A 24,611-nucleotide genomic window follows, 5' to 3' on the forward strand; every position below is an offset into this window, starting at 1 on the left:
GCTCTGCAGGCCTACTTGTTGTTCCTAGAGTATTTAAAAGTAGAATGGGAGGCAGAGCCTTCAGTTTTCAGGCCCCTCTTCTGTGGAACCAGCTTCCAGTTTGGATTCGGGAGACAGAAACTATCTCTACTTTCAAGATTAGGCTTAAAACTTTCCTTTTTGCTAAAGCATATAGTTAGGGCTGGACCAGGTGACCCTGAATCCTCCCTTAGTTATGCTGCAATAGACGTAGGCTGCCGGGGGATTCCCAAGATGCATTGAGTTTTTCCTTTCCAGTCACCTTTCTCACTCACTATGTATTAATAGACCTCTCTGCATTGAATCATATCTGTTATTAACCTCTGTCTCTCTTCCACAGCATGTCTTTTATCCTGTCTTCCTTCTCTCACCCCAACCGGTCGCAGCAGATGGCCGCCCCTCCCTGAGCCTGGTTCTGCCGGAGGTTTCTTCCTGTTAAAAGGGAGTTTTTCCTTCCCACTGTCGCCAAAGTGCTTGCTCATAGGGGGTCATATGATTGTTGGGTTTTTCTCTGTATCTATGAAGCGCCTTGAGGCGACTTTTGTTGTGATTTGGCGCTATATAAATAAAATTGAATTGAATTGAATTGAATTCAGCTTAGAACAATCATAATTGCACAAATGAATATTACTTATATTATGTTATAATGTGTTGCTTATTGTGATTGAACCCACAGGGAGTTATCACCCCACTCTGCAGTTTCTGTCAACAGCCAAGTATCCGCAAGAATTACATCCATATTAGGTGATTTTTCACCTCATGACTTACGTCCATTTTCAAGGTTGAGTGCTATCACTGAAGGGATGGTGACCTTAATTTAGCAAGGCCAAAAGTAAGGGTGTTAATGTCAAGGTTGTGAAGGGTATTAACCACCCCTGACACAGAAGGCCGGACTTTCATTCACAAGAGAGGCATTAACCTAACACGAAAGACAGACAGACAATTAAAATTTGTGTTTTTATTAAACACAACCCTGTCCTCCATCTCTTCCAGTTTCTGCACATTTAACCAGATGACTGTTGGTTCCTATTTACTTTGGCTTTTGACTAAAATCAGTTGTTTTTGCCTTTGGCTTTATTCCATACACACTAACTACCTTTTACAGCCTGGTAGTAAGTTTTATTCTATTTATTCCCATAATGTCAGTGTTATCAGTGAGGAATAGGCTGCATATGGGTAATCTTCCAATGGAGACTTGGTGAAATAGAATAGAATAGATTAATCCTTTAATTGTACACAAGACACAGGACAGAAACATACACAATTTGTACATATTTACATCAAGGACAATAGTTACCAAAAACGTTATTAAATTAAATAAAATTAAAAGAAGTTAACAGGCAATGAATCTCTTTTAGTGTCACATCTCCTTTTTTCCAATATTTTCCAGGAACGATGCTGGGAATCTGCTTAGTGATACCTCTGTTTTGGTCTAAATTTGGCTGTTCTTCTGAAAGAATTAAATCTACCTTCTTCAGCCTACTCAGGATACAGGAATTACTCTGCATCACAGATAAGTGATTAATCTGCAATTCTGGCAAAGTCTTAAATTTCTTTTTCTTTAGGACAATGATAGTTAACTATAGTTTTCGATTCGTAGAACATTGTGTAGTTTTCTATATCTTGCCAGATGCACAAGGAATTTTTTTCTCAGTTTTTTTTTTTAAAGTTCTGCTGCAATGTTGTCAACATCAGGTGATTTACTTATGTTTATCATCCATACCACATCCACTTCAGTATGGTTTTGATATGTGCCAGGATCAAGTCTTATCAAAAGGTTCTTGACATTACTACTGCCGATTACTGCCATCTTCTGAAATAGCAGAGAGAAACTCTTGTTTTTAGATAGTGTAACTACAGTTGGCTCCATCCTGGTGAGCTTTTACATTAGGAAACGTTCGCTGTTGCTCATCACTACAGCTGCTTTCTCACAGTTGCAATTGACCTTTTTTGGCATATTTAAACCTCCTGTTGAAAATTTCACTCAAATATATGTGCCACTTCTCTGCATCTGTGTCATTCTACTGTCTTAAGAATGCTGAATATCACTCTTCTAGCAAAAAGTGTTCTTTTGGTTTTTTATGTATTTTCTTTTTTTAATTAAACATCAAGAAGAAAGATAATCTATTCATTCTAGAGAGCTGGAAAAAAGAAGGCAACTGGACTTCTTTAAGTTTGTGGAGAAATCCAAGAGATCAGATCTAAAAACAAATCAGATGAGCTCAATAGGTCACGTCACTATCACTTATGGTAATGAACCACAGATTTTTTCACACCTTGGCTCATGTGATGACTCACATGATCAGTAGCACGTCCAAAGGGACGACTTCAACACGGAGTTAAATACCTGATTTACAGTAGGTATTTATTTAGGTTGATTTAGAACTTAAAGAAGACCAGTTGCCCTCTTTTTCTAGTTCTCTAGACTTCCATGACCTGGATGACTGAGGACCTACACAAACATGCTTGGTTATCTGCAGTGTTGGGAAGGTTACTTTTAAAATGTATTCCATTACAGAATACAGAATACATGCCCCAAAATGTATTCTGTAACGTATTCCGTTACGTTACTCAATGACAGTAACGTATTCTGAATACTTTGGAATACTTAATATATTATCATGCTTTTTACAACAACGTGAATGTACTATTGCTGTGTGATTTATTACTATTACTGAAGGTCCGCGACTCCGAACTGTAGTAAAGGGACCTCTGACTAATACGGCGGGGTCCCTGTCGGCTCGTAGCCGAAAAATAGCTTTACTTTGTTGTGTGGGTCAACTTTTCTTGCGAGAGACAGAGAGAGGCGTTGAAAGACTGCTGCAACGGAACTTATTGTTTTCGGAGGAAAACACGAACACAGTGTACAGTCGAGTCTTAATAGCTTACTTACAGCTGGGCTCGTCAGGCTCTCTTCTTGGCTACAGTGGTTATTATTATATTTACATGCTTCCAGCTCCCGTTTTTGCTCGATGACAACTCGTACCTTTCCACTCCCCTTTTTCTCCCTCCTCGCGCTCACAGACCCATAACGTGTATGGCAGTCCATTCTCCCTGCAACACGGACTACACTGCCCATGATGCTACATTCTTTAGAGCTATGCTTGTAGCATTCTGCCTGTTAGCTTAGCACAACAACAACAACAACGAAAAGGCGCTCTCTCACCCAGGAAACACACAGTCGCAGAGAGAGAGAGAGCGTCGCCCTGTAACCATGGCAACCGTAACGCTGCCCCGCCTGGAACAACAGAACGTAGCTGTCAAACAAAACCCAAACAGTCCTGACCCGCGACAAAATGAAACAGGAAAGTACCGCAGTGTAATCCATTTATTTCAACAAAGTAACTGTATTCTGAATACCACCTTTTTAAACGGTAACTGTAACGGAATACAGTTACTCATATTTTGTATTTTAAATACGTAACGGCGGTACATGTATTCCGTTACTCCCCAACACTGGTTATCTGGTACTCAGATGACTAAGCATGACACAAAGGGCACACTTTGCACAGGTTTAGGGTGTTTATACTGGAAGCGTAAAGGAACAGAGAACCCAATCAATTAATCCCAACATCCAACAAGTCAGGATAATTATTTACAAGTAAATAGCATAAATGTGTTTTATATTTTAATAAATGGACGCCTGATAACTGTGGCGCATTGCATCTGTCTGATTCTAATAGTCACAATGAAATGAAGACAAATGAATTTTAATTTTTGTAGAAGTGCTATGATCATTATTTCTAGGTTTGTATGAGGGGATATGATAGGCCCATTCTGCTGTAATTGTGATTGTGTGAATATAAAGACGATATAGACCAAAGGATTGATCACCTGCTAAATTTACAGGAGCTGCCTGGCCATGGAGACCAATGCCGTTAGGCTCTGGGCACAGAGTTTTTCTGTTGATTTTAATGCCAGAGGAGGTTTGGAGCTGTGCGGTTATTGAGTCAGCAGAGCATTGGAGACTTTTATACAAAATGTGCCTCAACGCTCAGTGACCAGCTCTGTAACTTCAGGGTTGTTGTGGTTCTTCATCGATTCCACTTTGCAATCATAGTCGATCGTGGAATATCTAGGATTGAGGAAAAATCACAAACTGGCTTGCTGCAACAGCGGCATCCTGTCACAATACCGCACTCGAATTCAGCGAGTTTGTTAAAACGACCCATTGTTTCACAAATGTTTGTAAAGGAAGTCTGTTTGGCTCCAGTTCATACTACAGTTGGCATTTGCATACTGTGCATCACACAGACATGGTTAAGATAAAATATTAAACATTATTGATATTGTCACTAAGATAAGAAGTGTATATGGATAGTTTATGATGAACCCAAAAGGCAAAATAAATAAATAAACAAGCACAATCATATCTTTTTAATTTAATATACTGCTTTAAGTGCTAAGTGTTACAACCTTAAACAGTAGCTCAAAAATGCAAATATTCACCACTTGATATGTGTAAAATAGAAATCAAGTGCAAATGCCAAACCATCTGCACTGTTCTTATTTTTCACACTTGATTTTAGCACCACTCCACAGTAGCTAATAGCCACATCACCCACATATGCAGGAGAAATATGTCAGTAAACCACTTATTGTTAACGTTAATTATCCTTGCAAGTGAAATTAAGCTCTCTTTCTGTGTCTTCTGTTCATGTTTGCTGTGCAAGAGCAAGCAATCTTAATTTATACTCATGGTCACAATATAATAACAAGAAGAGCTTGATTTATGCAGGCCAGAGACAGCCTCCTCAACCCCAGAGAGAGAAAACAAGCAAGTGTGAAGTGCTTGTCCAGATTCCAGGAATTAGTTGTCGAATATCAGTCATCTTCCTCCTCCACAGTTTGCAATAAAATGAGTGAACATGATCTAAGAGGAGTGTTGTTATACTATGTGTCAGATTAATGCAGGCCAGAGAGAGCCTCCTCCTCATCAGTTAAGGGCAGAGAGGGGGATGCAAAATAAACTGATCTAATTGTTAGCAAAACTGTTGAACTAAAACAGCCTCAAAACAAGCACAGGAATACTTTGCAGTCATTTTTCTAACTTCCGTCTTACCGAGATTTAGCCCAGACAAGTAGGAGGCCCTTTTACAACTTGATTTGGTGAGTAAATAACTCCCACTGACACACACACACACATACAGAGACACGCACCACTTATTATGCCCTTCAAGTCTTTTTCTTTTAGAAATGGGATGTTAAAATTAAAAACCAGGATAATTTTTGTCATTGTAGCCCCTTCTTTCATACATCAGTATGGTCCCTCTGAACATTGTTGAATATCCCTCATAGTCTAAGAAGAGGGCAAAGTAATAAAAATATTAATATGTTAAATTGACTCCTTTTTACTATCACAGTTGCCTCTGAGGAAGCAGTTTAACAACAAGCAGCAGGTACTTAACAGATCAGGTTACATACATATTACACTTTTCTGGGTCCTTTTCAATATTTTATTTTCAGCTTATAGCTAAATTATACTATTTTTTTTTTAAATCAGATAAAGACAAAGCAGTGAAGACAATTTTAAGAAGGGCATGTTCACTACCTACCAATCTTTCAGGAAAAAGTAACCGGTATTATATTTTAGTTTCATTCTTTAATAAGTTGCGGTCCTTTTCACGTAACTTTTTTGGGATACAAAACCAAAACGTTGCATATATGCCATGAATATTATTGCAGTCAGCTAGAGAAATCCATCGATCCATCCAAAAATTCAACACTCAGCACACCTGTTTAACTGCACAAGTAGACACAGATGTTCAAGATGCCCTGCTGAAGTTCAAACCAAGCATCAAATTGTGGAAGAAAGGTGATTTAAATGGTTTTGTGGTATATTTGTTATATGTTTTCCACATATCTATCTCTAGGTTTTGTACAGAATTAACTAAAGAGGTGAAAATATCCATAGAGCTGCAGCTCTCTGGGTGAAAACGCTGTGTTGATGCCAGAGATCAGAGGAGAATGGCTAGTACACTTCAGGCTACCAGAAGGGCAAAAGTAACTTAAATAACTGTCTGTGAAGGTTCTCAGTCATCCAGGTCATCGTAGTCAAAGGAGCTTGCAAAGAAAAGCGTCTGGACTTCTTTAAAGAAGTCCAGACGCTTTTCTTTGCAAGCTTCTTTGACTAACTTAAATAACCACTCATTAAAACCAAAGTATGCAATAAAGCATCTGTGAATGTAGAAAACATCCAACATTGAAGCAGATGAGTTACAGCAGCAGAAGAGCACACCAGGCAATGCTCCTGTCAACTAAGAGCAGAAAATTTAGTCTCCAATTCACACAAGCTCACTAAAATATACAATAGCAGGCAAAAACTCTTTTCTGGTCTGATGAGTTTCAATTTCTGCTGCAGAATTTGGATGGATGGGTCAGAATTTGGCATAATTTACACAAAAACATGTATCTATCCTGCACCGTATCAATGCTTCAGGCTGGTAGTGGAGGTGTGATGGGTGGGGGACATTTTCTTGGCATGCACAGGGCTTCTTAGTACCAAGTGAGCATCATTTTAACACCTATTGCTGCTGACCATGTCCATAACAAACCACGTCACAAAGCTCACTCATCTCAAACTCTTTTCTTGAACACGACTATGAGTTCACTGTGGCCTCCACAGTCACCAGATTCAATTCAATAATGCAACATTTCCAGCAGCTTGTTGAAACTATGCCACAAGGAATTAAGGCAGTTCTGAAAATTAAAGTTGGTCCAATGCGTTACTAGCAAGGTGTACCTAATGATGTGCCCAGTGAGTGTACAAAGTACACTGTACAGTCAACACACAGAGATTATAAAATTGGGGCGATCTTAAAATGTAAATTTTTGGACAGCTACACACACGTACACATTTTTTTTTTAAAATCACACAGATTTCCAGCTATGTGGGTTCCACAATCCATCTCTTGTGTTTACTTTCTAATGTTTAAATCCAAGCATGGCTGTCATGTTGAATTTGAAAAGAGCTGCTCCTTATCAGGATGCTGCACTCCCTTTCCACCACCTCCTGCCTGAACCTGTCATGAGTCTGGCTGAGGACAAACAGATGCCAGCTAACCTTGTCCTTGTGCTAACTGTGCTAGTTGCCACTAAAGCACTGATGTTACGAGACTTCCTGGGGGCTGACTTCCACAAATCACAAGGTTGTTGTCTCCTGACGTCCATCATATGTTTACCAACGTTTCCCATTCCTTGCTTAGGTCCTTGAAATGCCAGAGTTCAGTGGCAAACCGTGGCAGCGCTAAGCTTAATGTGGCTGAGTTATGTTGACAGAAACATGGCTCCCTCTGTTACCTCTAAACCCTCCAGCATCCCCGACACCTCCCTACAAAACAAGGTGACATTTCAAGATGAATGATATTTAGGAGCTTTATTTTGAGAAATGAAATTAGCCAAGGTTAATGAAAGAAAAGCAAGTCCAATCAGGGCATTGATTTTCAGGCAGAAAGCGACTATGCAGAGATCAATTTGGAGTAATAAAAAAAGGCCATAAACAAGGGAGCCCACAACACAGAGCAGTGTATCTGCCTTCATGCACTATAACAATACTACATTACTGAGCTTTGATTTTTACTTAAAAAATGCATCAGTCAGAATAAAGAATGCCACTTAACCAGAATCTTTGCAGCAAAAAAACCCCTAACCTTTCTTGCAAGCATTTTATTAAGTTCATATCTTCTATGACAGTTCAGCATTTTACTTGAACCCTCAAGTCATCACGCCTGCTGCAGAGAAACACAATTCAGCTGTCACCTGGTAAGCAACAAGCTCAACCACTGGAAAATTGCTACCTGTCCTTGTCAGTCTTTATGTCCTCTGTACACTGCTTTTACACCTGTGTAATAAGATGTAAGAAGCGCAACATCAACCAAGTATTTAAAACTCTATGGATGGATATAACAGATGACTGACAAATATAGTTAAGTTAAAAATCAGGGGACAGCTTAGCTTCACATAATAAGCAGAAACAAGGGGAAACAGGTACTCAAAGTGGGCCTTGTAGTCATAGCCAAGGGGGCCACAAACAAGCTTGTACATTTGTGTTGTATCATTAAAAAGTGCATCTATACAGATGGGGACCATTTATACCAATGCAACAAGAAGATGATCTCTATAACTCCTTCAAACATTATCTCTGGGCCAATAGAAATTTTGATACATTATATTGGCAAAGGTATTGGTACACAGGTGGCCTAATACTTTTGTTCCTTTTAGCGTATGCCAATATGATATTGGCATATTGTTCGCAGCAGGGTGCAGTGAACCATTTCCGCTGCAGTGTAACTTTGCTTATTAGCAGTGTTGGGTGTAATTATATTCCATTTTTTATTAACCCAGTCAGCTGATTACAAGCAGTGTTGGGGAGTAACGGAATACATGTACCGCCGTTACGTATTTAAAATACAAAATATGAGTAACTGTATTCCGTTACAGGTACCGTTTAAAAAGGTGGTATTTAGAATACAGTTACTTTGTTGAAATAAATGGATTACACGGCGGTACTTTCCTGTTTCATATTGTCGCGGGTCAGGACTGTTTGGGTTTTGTTTGACAGCTATGTTCTGTTGTTCCAGGCGGCAGCGTTACGGTTGCCATGGTTACAGGGTGACGCTCTCGCTCTGCGTGTTTCCTCGGTGAGAGAGCGCCTTTTTGTTGTTGTTGTGCTAAGCTAACAGGCAGAATGCAGAATGTAGCTTCATGGGCAGTGTAGTCCGTGCTGCAGGGAGAATGGACCGCCATACACGTTATGTGTCTGTGAGCGCGAGGAGGGAGAAAAAGGAGAGTCGAAAAGTACCAGTTGTCATCGAGCAAAAACGGGAGCTGGGAGCATGTAAATATAATAATAACCACTGCAGCCAAGAAGAGTGCCCGAAGAGCCCAGCTGTAAGTAAGCTATTAAAACTCGACTGTACCCTGTGTTGGTGTTTTCCTCCGAAACAATAAGTTCCATTGGAGCAGCCTTTCAACGCCTCTCTCTGTCTCTCGCAAGCAAAGTTGACCCACACAACAAAGTAAAGCTAGTTTTACTACTAGCTTTACTTTTACTACTAGCCCCACACGGAACCGTATTAGTCAGAGGTCCCTTTACTACGGTTCGGAGCCGCGGACCTTCAGTAATAGTAATAAATCACACAGCAATAGTACATTCACGTAGTTGTAAAATGCATGATAATATGTTAAGTAATCCAAAGTATTCAGAATACGTTACTCTCATTGAGTAACGTAACGGAATACGTTACAGAATACATTTTAGGGCATGTATTCTGTATTCTGTAATGGAATACATTTTAAAAGTAACCTTCCCAACACTGATTACAAGTCATGTGCAGGAGGAGAAAAATGTCCTTGTGTCCTTTCTTGCAATAAAAATAAAAGTAAAGTGTAAACTATATCCAGGATAGAAACAACTGCTTCTTTGCTTTGTGTTCATATGTAAAAACTGAAAGAAATATTGTTTGTATGTCTTCATTAGGGCTTCGTGTTGGTGTGTGGTTCTGTAGCCTAATATTTATATTGTTGAATGGTAATTATTCTAACTATTATATGAGCACATAGAAATATTTGAATCAGTTAAATTAGCCCCATCACAATCCAACCTAGACAGAGTTATGAGAGTGTATTTTGTAATAAAATTTGTTCGTAGATAAACAAAGAGCCACCTGGCATTGCTGTCATACTTTACTGCAGAAGAGTCTTGAGCTACTCATCTAGGAACAATAGAAATAACTGCAAAAATGTCTTAAATGTACAAAGATATGAATGTAACACAGAAAAGAAGACAAAAACAGTTTGTGCAGTTGTGACAACCTTTATTCTCCAACACAACCTGAACTCTCTTAGGCAAAACTTTCTTTAATTATAGACTGAAGGAATATTTCTCCAGACTTCATGAAAGACATTTCGAAGCTCTTCTTTGGAGGTTGGTTGCTTTTTCATTTCAAGATGATCCTAAACCGTCTAAATAATGCTGAGGTCTGGACTCTGTGGAGATCAGTCCATTGTATAGTTTGGCATACCTCAGCCTTTTTTCCCTTTTGTTTCCCTTCCTTAAGATTGACCTCGTGACAACCACCCTTCCACTGAGACCATTTCTGATGAGTAGATGCACAGTAAATGGACCAACTGAACCAGATGCATCTCTCAGGTCCTCTGACAGGTCTTTGCTGGATTTTTTCCTGTTTCTTAACAAAATTACTTATAGATACTACTAATCTTCTGTAGATACTTTTTTTTCAGTCGTGCCACTTCCTATTTCTCTAAAGTTTTTGAGCTTGTCAGCTCATTCACCAATTTGGGAATCACATTATTGGTGTGAAAAATACTATTTTATCCCTATCAAACGATGTTATTTTTGTATTTGTTTGTAGATTCAACAAAGAAATTGAAACAAATCATGATTTTGTGACAGCCTGACTTTCACTTCAGTTTTGCCTCAGTGCTTCATAGGTTAGTGTTGCCAAGAGGCTTAGCAAAATAATAATAATAATAATAATAATAATAATAATAAGTCCTCTGAAAATGGTCAAGTTCAAACACTAGTCAAAATTAGTCAAAAAGCAGCCAATGTCTATGTCAGTAAGGAAAACTATTGCTCAAGACTCCTTTAAAACATTCAAGAAAGTCTGACTCCTTGAAAGCAGAAATGGTAGTGGGGGGGCAGATAAATGCGTAGTATCCAAAGAAGCGAGGAACTGTTTCCAGTCGTTTATATTTCTTAATCATTAAAAAATAGCTAAACTGCACTAACCGTATTTCAACATATATGTGCCTAACAGATCATCTAAGTAATAAATTAGCCATCATATTTAAGATGAGACAATATTGTGCTTAAAAGTGAGATTCTGGTGAAAGATTTTCATTTTAATGTCACACTTCAAAGTCATCTGGTATCAGAGAGAAGAAAGACAGACATAAAGCATGAAAAACCCCTTCTGTGACCAAAGGCTCAATAAGATCCACATCAATAGTCCTCTTTAATTTAAATAAGAAATACGTAGCCAGCAAAGTAAGAATGAAGGAAATTCCAGACCCGTGAGCTATACATCTTGAGAAGAATAGACTTCTTCTACTGCCAATTTAGTAAAGCCTGCGCAGCAAATTTCACACAACCATTTTGTGCTCTGCTGATAAAACACTCCGAAAGCCCAATGACACAGACAATGCCTTCAGATAGGAAAAAGCCACCTTTTGTCCCCATCCTTTTCATCAATGTCCCAAATACAACCAAGCCTAACTGAACAGTGGAACAGAAATAGCCAACAAAAACTCCGGCATCGAACACCCACACACACACTTCAAACAAATTGCCTGGCATGTGTGGCTGAAGCAGTCCTGCTAAAAATCTGATCATGTTTTGGTTATTGAATGACTCAAGCTGTAGGCGCATCACTGCTCTAAATGCTACTGATTAGGTCTATTGGGCGTGTGAAGAGGATTTGACACAATGGCACTAGAACCCCGCACCTGTCGCCCTCTCATCCACACCCCACTCAATTTCTGTCAATGAATGTAGCTCACTTCATTTCCATGTTCCACTCAAGCTCTTTATTGATGAATAAAAAGACATCACTGGCAAATAAATGCTTGCTTTTATAGCCTCATGCATGGGAAAATGAGATGGATTATTTAGTGTGAATCACAGGCCTCCACCTCATTGAGTTTTACTGATCTTGTGAGCTTTCATTTTGATTAAGAGCTCACATCTGGAAGCTTCGTGGTGTATCCAGTGTCATCAATTCCACCAGCCGAGCACAGAATGAATTCACAAACCCTGGTTGGTAGACCTCATCCCTTGGCAGCCTTTCTGGGGACCAAAAGAAAAGATTGCTAAGTTAAAGGGCACTTTGAAAAGTTGCCTGCTTTTCATGCCACTCTCATCCAGTACCTCGGCACCCAGTGGCTCATTAAGACAGGCAGGCAGGTCAGTAAAAACAGCAATGATATGAGGAAACTGTTTTTATGAGCCTCACACTGTTCACTAAACGCCCTAAAAAGCGAAAGTGTAATAACCATAGGTGTGTACATCTTGAAGTTTGGATATGAATATTCAAGGGCTGTCTCTGGAGTATGTAATATGTCCTTTATGTGCCATATGTGATTCTTAAACAGTTTCACAAAAATATAAAGAATGAAGAATTAATCACCCTGGATCTGTTGTTCAAGCAGGAGTGTTCGAGTATTTTTTAAAGGAATTGGGTATGAGGAAAAAATGAAGCTTTCAATATTACTACTTTTATAGAAACTTCATCTCCTACATAACCCTGTGGTGTAGCTACCAAAGAAGGGGGACCAAACATTTTAGCTGAACTCTGTGATCCATATTTATTACCATCCAGCTGCTTTTAAATAACCTTCACGTGAGATTAGTGACGCTGTGACACCATGGGTGTAGTAGGTTGCTGGGTTTATAACAACCCGATGTTCAAAATAATTTTGTTATTGTAAAAAAGTAGATACATAAAAAAGAAAATTTAAAAAATGTGAAGAGAAATGTAAGCTGGATGAGTCTATTAAGTCACTGAGTAAGTCAGCCACTTAATTAAGACTATTTTATCAGACAGGGTTATCAGCGGGACAGATTATCCAATGGGCAGCCTGAGCATGTGCCAAGAGGCTCACACACAGTTGGAGGCCCACCCAAGAAGTAAATGAGAAAAACAAAATAGCAAAAAACACAATTTAATTCCCTAAAACTTTGGATTTTGAAACCATATATAATCATAAAGTGTTATAGCACAATATTATATCTTGTTAAGTCTTCCTGTTTTCTTTTGTTACTTCTCTGTCTCTTGTGATTTGCTTTTACTTATACTTCCTTTGTTGCCTTAATTAATTTCAGCAACAAAATCTTACTGTAGTGTTTCCCATCTCCCTGATTACATAATGAGTCTATTTAAAGCCTCAGTTTGCTTCACTCTTTGTTGCATCATCTTCTGTTTTTTTCTTTCTTTCTGCTTCTTAATTCAGATAAAACTGAGGTTATTGTACTCGGCCCTGAAAATCTTAGAAATATGGTATCTAACCAGATTCATACTCTGGATGGCATTACCTTGGCCTCCAGTAACGCTGTGAGGAACCTTGGAGTCATTTTTGACCAGGACATGTCCTTCAACGCACATATTAAACAAATATGTAAGACTGCTTTCTTCCATTTGCGCAACATCTCTAAAATTAGAAATATCCTGTCTCAGAGTGACGCTGAAAAACTAGTTCATGCATTTATTACTTCCAGGCTGGACTACTGTAATTCATTATTATCAGGATGTCCAAAAAACTCACTGAAAAGCCTTCAGCTAATCCAAAATGCTGCAGCAAGAGTACTGACAGGGACTAGAAGGAGAGAGCATATTTCTCCTGTTTTGGCTTCCCTTCATTGGCTTCCTGTTAAATCCAGAATTGAATTCAAAATCCTGCTCCTCACATACAAGGTCTTAAATAATCAGGCCCCATCTTATCTTAATGACCTTGTAGTACCATATCACCCTATTAGAGCACTTCGCTCTCGCTCTGCAGGCCTACTTGTTGTTCCTAGAGTATTTAAAAGTAGAATGGGAGGCAGAGCCTTCAGTTTTCAGGCCCCTCTTCTGTGGAACCAGCTTCCAGTTTGGATTCGGGAGACAGAAACTATCTCTACTTTCAAGATTAGGCTTAAAACTTTCCTTTTTGCTAAAGCATATAGTTAGGGCTGGACCAGGTGACCCTGAATCCTCCCTTAGTTATGCTGCAATAGACGTAGGCTGCCGGGGGATTCCCATGATGCATTGAGTTTTTCCTTTCCAGTCACCTTTCTCACTCACTATGTATTAATAGACCTCTGCATTGAATCATGTCTGTTATTAACCTCTGTCTCTCTTCCACAGCATGTCTTTTATCCTGTCTTCCTTCTCTCACCCCAACCGGTCGCAGCAGATGGCCGCCCGTCCCTGAGCCTGGTTCTGCCGGAGGTTTCTTCCTGTTAAAAGGGAGTTTTTCCTTCCCACTGTCGCCAAAGTGCTTGCTCATAGGGGGTCATATGATTGTTGGGTTTTTCTCTGTATCTATGAAGCGCCTTGAGGCGACTTTTGTTGTGATTTGGCGCTATATAAATAAAATTGAATTGAATTGAATTGAATTGTTTTCTGTTTCCTTTTCCTCGTGTGTTCATTCTGTAAATTTATGTTCTTTGTCAGCTTTTGGATTATTTGCTTCACCTCAACAAACCCGTTTTTGTTAAAGAAATCTCCATTTAGGTGTGCAACATGCAATTTACAACAGAAATAGGGTTGCCAAATGAAAAGCCAAATGAAAAGCACAAAATAGCTTGTGTACAGGGAACATTTCTACTTTACTTACATTTTTTTATTAGATTTTAAAAATGTATTCCTTTTCTAAGTAGATACATTCAGAAAGAGTACTTTTCCTGAGAAAAGCTTTCCAAGCTCTACTTGCACATTAATTATTTTTCCCAACAATCATATATTGTTACAACACTTGAGGTTGTGAACAGGTGCAACAGATAGAGGGAGAGAAGTGGTACTGACAAGTGACACTGAATCAGAATCAGAATCGTGTTTATTGGCCAAGTATATGTGCAGACACATACAAGGAATTTGGTTCCGGTAGATGGTGGCTCTCAAGCACAGCAATGTAAATCACACACACACACACACACACACACACACACACACACACACACACACGTGTCTATATATACATTACACATGCATACACAAAGCTGTGTAAACCAACTATAAATAACTAATCTAAACTTATATACATAAAATACAGAAATGAAATGAGGTGGAATGATTACTACAGAATGTACATAAGGTGCAGTTGCAGTCTGGCAGTGGGAGCAGTGTGACAGGTCAACTGTTTAGAAGGGAGATGGCGAGGGGAAAGAAACTGTTCCTATGTTGGGTGGTCCTGGTCTGCAGGCTTCTGTACCGTCTGCCAGAGGGCAGCAGATCAAAAAGTCTGTGTCCAGGGTGTGAGGGGTCTGTGATGATTTTTCCTGCCCATTTCCTGGTTCTTGAGAGGTACAGATCCTGGATGGAGGGCAGGGGGGCGCCGATGATCCTTTCTGCTGCCCGTACAGTCCGCTGCAGTCTACTCCTGTCCTGTTTAGTGGCTGCACCATACCAGACTGTGATGGAGGAGCACAGGACAGACTCAATGGCCGCAGTGTAGAACTGGATTAGCAGCTCCTGTGGAAGACTGTACTTCCCCAGTTGTCTCAGGAAGTACATCCTCTGCTGGGTCTTTTTGAGGATGGAGTTGATGTTGGTCTCCCACTTCAGGTCCTGGGAGATGGTTGTACCCAGGAACTTGAAGATCTTCACAGTCGACACAGGGCTGTCTGATATGGTGAGGGGGAGCAGAGTTGAGGGATGTCTCCTGAAGTCCACTGTCATCTCTACAGTTTTAAGAGTGTTCAGCTCCAGATTGTGCTGACTGCACCAGAGTACTTCCTGCCGGTATGCAGACTCATCACCATCCTGAATGAGGCCAATAACAGTGGTGTCATATGCAAACTTTAGGAGTTTAACAGCCGAGTTCTTGGAGGTGCAGTTGTTAGTGTAGAGGGAGAACAGTAGTGGTGAGAGGACACATCCTTGAGGGGCACCAATACTGAGAGACCGAGTTTCAGAGGTGATCTCCCCCAGCCTCACTTGTTGCTTTCTATCTGTCAGGAAGCTGGTGATCCACTGACAGGTAGCTGGTGACACGCTGAGCTGGGAGAGTTTTGGAGGAGAGAAGATCAGGCACAATGGTGTTAAAAGCCAAACTAAAGTCCACAAACAGGACCCTGGCATAGAAAAGTAGAAGATTGTCAGGGAGACAGACGGAGAGAGGAAGAAAAGCACAACAACAGGTGTGTGAGTATGTACACATTAAACATGGTATCCTTATAAAGGTGTTGTGTGTATATGTATCCGGGCTGGTGAGTGCCTAGGGGTTTTTAACTTGATGATCCAGGCATGCACTTAGTATTCATCTTCAATCTGCCATTGCCTCCATGATTTCTGTTGGGCAGGGCCTAACCAATTTGTTCCAAGCAGCTCGAGTGAATCTTTGTCATTTTAAGTCAACACTGATACAAAGTCATGCAAACGCACTGATTTGGTTCAGATTTTAAGAGTGGGGTCAGGCAGCACTGGATACACGGCACCACCATTATTATGGTTCCACCACACAGCTTGACATTTCTTAAAAACAGTTGGATAACAGCATTAGGCACGTCTGCTCACTTTCGGCAGACCTTTTCCCATTGCCCTTTTTCCGTCTCATTTTTTCAAAAATCATTGTATAATGATTTTCTATATCACTCAAAATATAGAGCAAATTCAAAGTCTAGAGTCTAGAGCAAGGCAAATATGGTATCTGAAAATGAAAAGAGTAAAAAAAGAAGCAAGAAAGAAGCAGTTAAAACAGTTAAAAAGAAACTGACACTATATTTGTAAGTACTTAAAGCTAAACTTGAGAACATGTATCCTACAAAATAAAAAACAACAGTCCAGCTAGAAGATGACATCACTGTGCATTGTACTCTATATCTACAGAAACTGGTATTTGCCAAAAAATACCTTTTCCTGCGTCTGCTGTTTTTAACAAAGCTCATACATATGTTCACTCCTTCCCTCATCTGTCTGCTTTCAAGTGCTTGGCTGCTAGTCTATTCAGTACAACACTTCCCCACAGTGTAAAACTCAATGCTGACGTCATTGCTATAGTCTATCATCTTTCTGCCAGCCTTCATCAAACCAATTAAGCTCCAATCTGTGTACTTTAAATCACACTGCTCATCTGTCATTGTCCCTTGCAGACTCCTTCATGCAACCCATCACCGCCTCACGCAAATCACTTCATCAAAGTCTCCATCTTCCCCACCACCAGTGCCTAGATTCAGGGGGGTCTTGCTCTAATTCCTATCACCAAATAGCATAATTGAATTCTGTATATCAATAAATCATGTTCATTTCCTTCTAATGATCTCTCCTTATTGAGACAGAGAAACAAAGAAACTAATAAAAATAAAAAATAAAAAAAACCGATGTCTTGTCTGTGTAAAGTCAAGAACCAAGAACCCAACATAAACCTGACATATCCATCTATCCCCGACCCAAAAGAGATTATACATTAACAGCACTTTGTAGCCCACATCTCATTTTACATTCACTCAGGGAAATTCTATATTTCTGCTAGCTTCATGTTCTTTGCTGAGACTGAATAGTGATCTAGTTACTCTCATGGGGAACAAGAGCATTACCACACCATCGCCATGCAGCTATCCCATTTTCCTAATCCATCTAACAGCACCCTCCCACCGCCTTGCTTCCCTTTGACAACTTTAAAGCTCTACCTTACCCATTACCCTTGGGCAAGAGCTGCCCTTCCCTGGACCACACTGACATTCAGATGCTATTTAGAGCCATTAGGCCAAAGGTCAGCACTTAACTTCCATTTTCACAGCCTCTGGCATTACCATCCCCCCACACACACTCTTCTTTTATTTCTCATTATTCCATTATTGTTGTTTTGTGTGGCGCACTGCACACAAGTCAGTGAATCGCTCATTAGTGGCAGCTTATGGTGCCATAACGTGCTGAGTGGAGAGAGAATGCCAGAACATACAAGGCAACATTTTTAGTCAACACAGTTACAGCATCTGATGAATTAGCTTGCACTGCAGGCTCTCCTTGTAACCCTGTGGAGAACATCTTGATTCTTTAGAGGGAGGATGGGATAAAGGCCAAGGATATGTCATTTTATTCACAAGGAACCATTTTTAGCAGGAGTGCAAGAAAAGACAGACCATCAAGCAAGTCCTTCTAGTTTCCTTTGATAGCGCAGTCATGGTTCATACATTTCTTGATGGTATGAAGCTTGACTTTGTCAGAAATAAGACTTTCAAACAAAAAAAGAAAACTGGCCAAAGCCTTCTGTGGGGAGGTTGGGAAAAGAACGAAATATGGTATCAAAAGGCTAGTGCTTGACCCTTCAAAAGAATAAAGATCACGCTTTCATGACTTATCCTGTCAGGAAAGCAAACAGCCTCTGGAACAGATCTCATCCCGTCTCCAGTCCATTTAATGTGTTATTTATTGAGCCAGAGGGAAACTTTAAAAGAAAATCACATTCTTTAAACCTTGACAGAAACAGTCACAAGGAATTTAGTGTATTCATTATTTTTGCTTCACTTTTTTTCCCACTTTTAGTCTTTTCACAGTCGTATCAATGTTGAGAATATACACAAAGCATTGTTATATAATGATCTGGCAATTTTGCAAAGAGTAGATGCAAGTGATGATCATTATGGAGTAACACCTTGTAAAATGTGTGAGACGTTATGGAAGCAAAGTGAGAAAAGAAGACCCAAATTCTATATATAAAATTAGAAAGAAAAATGTACTTGCATTTGCAGTGAAGTTTTGCCAGATTGGGTATGCATACTATGAGGTGATGATGTATTTTTATATTATAGTCACATGAAAAAGAAAGTACACCTTTTAATTAGGAAGTTTTATGTATGAGCCATTTTCGTTTGCTTATCTGGTTCAGGGTCATGGGCGCCTAGGGCCTATTCCAGCAGCAGGACAAAAGGCAGTGTTCAGGCCAAATCATCACCCCTCCACTATTGTGTTTGACTGTTAGTATTGGGTTGTGTTGACATGCTGTGTATTAACAAAACACATCTCTACTTTGGGCTCTTCTGGTCTTGTGGTTTGTCCAGATGCAACGTGGCAAACAAGCCATGCTGCTATGTTCCTTTTTTAGAGAGAAGAGCCTTTTTCCTGGCAAACCTTCCAACGAAGCCAAACTTGTTTACTCCTGTTCTATTTGTATTGTCATGAACTTTAACATTTAACATGCTAACTGAGGCATGAGCTGTAGCTCTTGGGTTTTTAGCAGTCTTGGCATTGTGCTAAAACACATCTGAACATTCCAGACCGCAACACTCATAAAACATCTGCTTTTCCAGTGGTGCTCACGCATGCTGATGAACAGTTAATCAAGTGCATTTGATTAGCAGCACCTAGCTGCTACTTAACCTAATCCTTTAAGGATAAAATTGTGTATTACTATTTCCTAATGCATGAACAGTCACAACCGAAAGAAGCTGTACTTTCTTTTTCACCTAACTGTATATTTATATAGTCCTGAATAATGAAATGATGTGAATGTATAATGTAGAGTAACTGAAATGAACTGAGCCTTGATAGCTTTAGGGTGGGTAGAATATTCAGTGAAGTAATTGCATTAAGACAACATGAACATTTTATTTGCTGTGTATTTCTGCTTCACCCTGCAGCCATGTGCAGATTATCTTTTGTTTCTTTTCTATTCCCTGTTCAAGATGTTTGCCAATTGATCGCTTCTCCTGGAGTGAATCCCAAAGTCACATCCCAGCAGAGCAAATGAGCAAGCTGTAAATTAAGTTTAATTTCCTAATGACAAATGCAATTCTGCTGCAGCAGGGGTATGACATTCATATTTGATGAGCCAGTATATCTCACTTCAAAGGTCTCAATAAACCAGCAAGAAAGGAGTTTTTTTGTAAATAGGAAGCACTGCACCGAGCAGACTGCAGCCCCTCATTGCCTGGCAACTCCCCATAGGCTGCTATTGCTCATTCACAGCTCTGTGAGATGTCAGGGTTTGGCGCTTATGAAAATTGAACTCCAAACTCATCTTCACCCCAGGCCAAAAAAATGCTGAACAATGCCTTGTCATTTTCACACAGCAGAGACTAATCTGCGAAGGAGAGCAGGCATCCACAAACCTAATGACACATTTTGATGTATTGACCGAATGAGGAGGGGAAGGTGTGTGTGTGTGTGTGTGTGTGTGTGGGGGGGGGGGGGGGGGGGGGGGGGGGTTTGGGGGTGGTGGAGGATGTGGAAGTGGCGAAGTCATACAAATGGAAAAGTGTGTGTAAGAGAGGAAAATGGACAACGGGGCGGGGGGAAGTGGGGGTGGAGGGGTGCCTTTATTCAATTCTACCAACATTTATTCCAAACATTAATTTCACTGCGCTATCAAAGCCGTTTCAGGGTTGTGGAATGAAGGAAGGAGGAACAAATTGCTTTCAAGTTCTATGGAGCATTCCCTGTGGATGGCACAGACTGGGACGTCTCTCCCTCTAATTAAATCCCCACTGTTGTATTTAAAAGCATAAGATGTAATTAGAACATTTAGTTTCATTTAAAAACACTTGAATTTTTTTCCCCCCCCTCCTACATGCCACAGTTTAATTATATTCAGCATATCGGGAAGTCCTGGCAAGAACAGAGTTGCTATAGAGATGACCATGGCTGAGCTGTGCTTGGAAATCCTTCAGACTGGTGTAAATTTCCATAGTGAACTCACAAGCACAAGCACACTCACACAGAGAGAAGCAAAACTGCAAACAAGCGTGAGCAGGTGAATACCACTTTATCATTTTTCTCTTGTATATACATACAAATATGCAAACACATGTATACACAGCCTCAAGCTCAGGCAGCCAGCACCTCCACTGAGCGGCAACAAGCAAGCACATTATTCAATCAGGTGTCAGCCTCCTGCACAGATACAGACCACAGGAGATGCACCTTTATCACCGGGAGCAGAAGCCACCCCCACTCTCTCCCCTTTCTCCTTGTCTGTAGCAACCTCCCTGCCTCCTTTGTTGCCTCTCGGCATCCTGCAGCGACAGATGGTGCCGTAGGTGTCTTCTTCACTCTCCCCCTTGTTGTCTTGATTGGGGCTTTGAAGCTAGCGCAGCAGGAATCAATGGCATGCCCACTGTCACACTCATTAGGTATCCTGCTATGATGAAAGAACGGACGGCACAGCCGGTCCTCAATACAGAAGATTTACCCCAAACGCTCATAGAACAATCATACTCTCACAGACTTGCTTTTTTTTTGGCCTATTTGGCTTCCATTGTCTTTAGGCTATGAGTTAGTAACTGTAACTGTAATAAGTGACAGTATTTTTGCAGATACTAGTTGTGGCGCAGTTAAAAATCAATGCTGAAAAGCATTTTTTGCAGTGATTTACCCTGTGCTTTACAAATCAATAGCTATAGCACTGACGCATTGGCAGCTGGCAGAAGAGAAGTCACAGATATTATGAAGAGGGTTTTTTGTCATGCAAGAATATACAACGCTCCAGCGTCTTATTATGCGCAGCTTAGACATGGCTGCTTAACATTTGCTGAGCAGAAATAGCACCAAATAACTGTTTTCACAATAACTGTTTAGAAACAAGTCTAGCAAAGACTGACTCAGTTCATATATAAAAAGAGATAATGTTATGTATGGTTGACTAACAAGAAGCCAAAACCAAGTTGATTGCCATGTGTCATGTTTTTATTTAATCATAGAGTGCTTTAAATGCCAGTTTGAAGAAAAGTTTTAAAAACTTTTAAATGCTTTAAATGTTTGTTGATGTACTGCAAACGAGATGTTTCGTGGTCAGTGCTGGTTAGTAACACAATAATCTGTAAAATGTAATTATGTTTTCAGTAGCCTAAAGGAATATAATTTAAAATTCAGTTATTACATTACATTTACTAATTCCAGTAGCAGTCCTGCTGCTTTCGGCATTTTCTGAGTGCATTTGATGTCTTACTGAGTGTGTATACTGTATTGATGTAGCAAGAAATAGCAGCAAAACCCAAAAGTCTAAGATGAATGTTGCTGATAAAATAGCTTAAAAGATGGAAATTTGTAGCAATTTTTGTATTTAAAAGATATACTGGTTCACAAAGTGAAACTTAGGCAGTGCTGAGTAGGCACAACGTGCTTTCCCATATTTAAACAATACTAATCGCCCTCCTTTTCTGGGTCAGTCTGCTTTTCAGTCTTCATTGGCCATTTGAAACAATCATAAACATGTTGATTCCCACCACAGGCTCACTTATTCCAGTCCAATTAGTCACACATGGGAAAAATAGTAGACCTCTCAATCCATGAGAGAGAGAATTATGCTAAATAATCTCAAGGAGCATGACTATAGTGTCTACACTGCTACTTAATTGAATTTAAAAATAAAATGTGTGCTAGACAATTGTTAAGAAGTGGGTTAAATTAAATATCCGTAAAGCACTTAGGTGGATTTCCCTTTTATGTAACCAGTGTTGCCAGTGTTATCTAAGTCGGTATGGCCCTCAGGAAAAAGTGTTGCCCGGCCCTGTGTTCAAGTAGCAAAGTGTGGCCTTAAAATACTGTAGAGCACTCAGCAGAGTGTCACTTAAAAGGTGTACGAGTCCAAAATATTTCAGAGCATTTAAAAAAAAGCATGAATTACCTTCTTAATTAAGATTTAAATGATTTTGAAAAAAAAACTAGACTTAATTCAGTATTACTATTTAATAGATTTAAATACTACATTAATTACGCTTTCTCGGTTTCTTTATAATCCACAATAATCCTAGCTATACTGGAATCTGAAATATAAACATAGCAGGAGACACAGCAGGGCGGGTGTGTATCAAAGCACTGCTGTGGATCATCCACCTCCTTACTACGCAAATCAGAAGCCATTAGTGTCAATAACGACAAGAAAACCTAGTCATGTTTTAAAAGAACACTTTAAAAGTGGCTGATTCAAATAAACTTCAGTCCTCCACACGGCCTGTCACAACAACTCTGCCCTCATCGCTACAGGCAGAACATTTCAGTTACCTCTCGCCCATACACAAACTAACATAAGAGTGAGCCTCTGTTCACTTCTAACCCAGCTGGTCTCTTACTTTATATAGCAATTATCCACTTCATCGGCATTCACAAAATATATTTATGGAACAATTATTCTTGTTAAGTGATATGTAGCATGAGCTATCTTTCAAATCACGCTGGAGAAACAACAGAGCAAAAGAGAGAGAGCAAGACAGAAACTGGTAGAGCCACACAGGAGGACTGAGAAGCCATGACAGCTACTCTATAGATCAACTTTCACATAGGTTTCCCTTCCTAATTGTAATAACCTTAAATTGATATCTGCAGACACTCTGGCTCATTTTCAATATTTGAATTACTGCATAAATGATACTAGATTTAAAAATGTTAAAGACAAGGCACTGAAGACAGTTTAAGGCAGGTCAATTTCACTGCGACTACCTATCATTAAGTTAGAAAACAATAACTAGTATTATATTTTAGTCTCATTCTCGAATACAGTACAGAAAAAAGAAATTATATACATACCACTGATACTTTTGCAGTCAGCTATGGGATTCTTCAACAAAACTACAATTAATTCATTCATTCCTTCCACTTTCAGATTTAAACAAAGAAGAAATAGTGAATTGTACTCTCTCTGTACACCTGGTCAACTGCACAAGTAGACATGGTCAAGACGAACTGAAGAAGTGAGGATCATAATAGGGAATAAAGTGGATTTAAGTGACTTTGAATGAGGTTGAATGTTGTTGGTATAGATGGGCTGGTGTGAGTATTTCAGATATTCACACAACCATCTCTAGGGTTTACAGAAAATTGTTGTAAAAGGAGAAAATATCCAGTGCGTGGTAGTTCTCTGGACGGAAAATGTTTTATAGATGTCACAGAGAATGGTCATACCAACAACTCCACAACATCTCCAGTCTTAAATCAGATGGGCTACAGCAGCAGAAGAACACACTCGGCGCCACTCCGGTCAGCTAAGAACAGGAGGGCACAGTTTGCAGGGGCTCACTAAAATATGACAACAGAACAGTGCAAAAACATTTCCTGGTCTGATTAGTCAACTGAACATTGTTGAAATGCCACAGTCCACCTGAGTATTGTTGCTGACCATGTTCTATATGACCACACCTGCTATATCACAAAGCTCAGATCATCTCTGGCTTCTTTAACATGATACTCAGTTTTCTGTGCACAAATGGCATCCACAGCCACCAGGTTTCAATCCAACAGTGCACCTTTGGGATGTAATGGAACAGGACATTCACATCACAGATCTGCAGCAACTGTGTGATGTTATCATGTCAACATAGACCAAAATCTCTGAGGAAAGTTTCCAACACTTTGTTGAATCTATGACACAAAAGTAGCTCTGAAGGCAAAAGGGAGTACAATCTGTACAGAAAGGTGTGCCTAATGAAGTTTCCTGTGAGTGGGGTGAAAGAAAAACAGAAACATCAGATAACGTGACTGATTTTCATCTTTTGGATGTTATTATAATTCTCAACAAAAGTGCAAATTATAACCAGCTGAACTCATTAAAATAATATTCAGACAATGACAATAACTAATGAATTAATTTACTATTTTATTGATGAAAAAGTATCCAACTGTCATTGGATGTATATAATGTGTATAATGCTTCACAGACGTCAGTCCTTCCAACACACTTATCAGATACTTCAGCATTATCTCAGCCTTTCTCTTACACAGTCACCAAAGTCAGAACTGTGACTGCTGCAACTGTGATTGACAGTCTAACATTCACTATGGATGTGTAGATGCAAGAAAGAAATTATGAATTTTGTTCTTTACACGGCTATTTCTTTTCACTTAATGTCAACAACCCAGTGCAAAAGGAACAACACAATTCCCTTACATGATCTTTGAATCTCACCCTGCTCTCAAATGTGTGTTTAGGAAACCTTTAAACCT

General features: G+C 39.7%; 1 protein-coding gene across 5 annotated transcripts in view; it reads right to left on the minus strand.

Annotated features, from left to right (window-relative positions):
- drp2 (dystrophin related protein 2) overlaps window positions 1–24,611 on the minus strand; it is a 190,699-nt gene that overhangs the window by 140,529 nt on the left and 25,559 nt on the right. The gene's annotated exons all lie outside the window — the stretch shown is intronic.

This window comes from Perissodus microlepis, chromosome 2, assembly GCF_051167445.1.
Source record: "Perissodus microlepis isolate ML-2025 ecotype Zambia chromosome 2, ASM5116744v1, whole genome shotgun sequence".
Lineage (NCBI taxonomy): Eukaryota > Metazoa > Chordata > Actinopteri > Cichliformes > Cichlidae > Perissodus > Perissodus microlepis.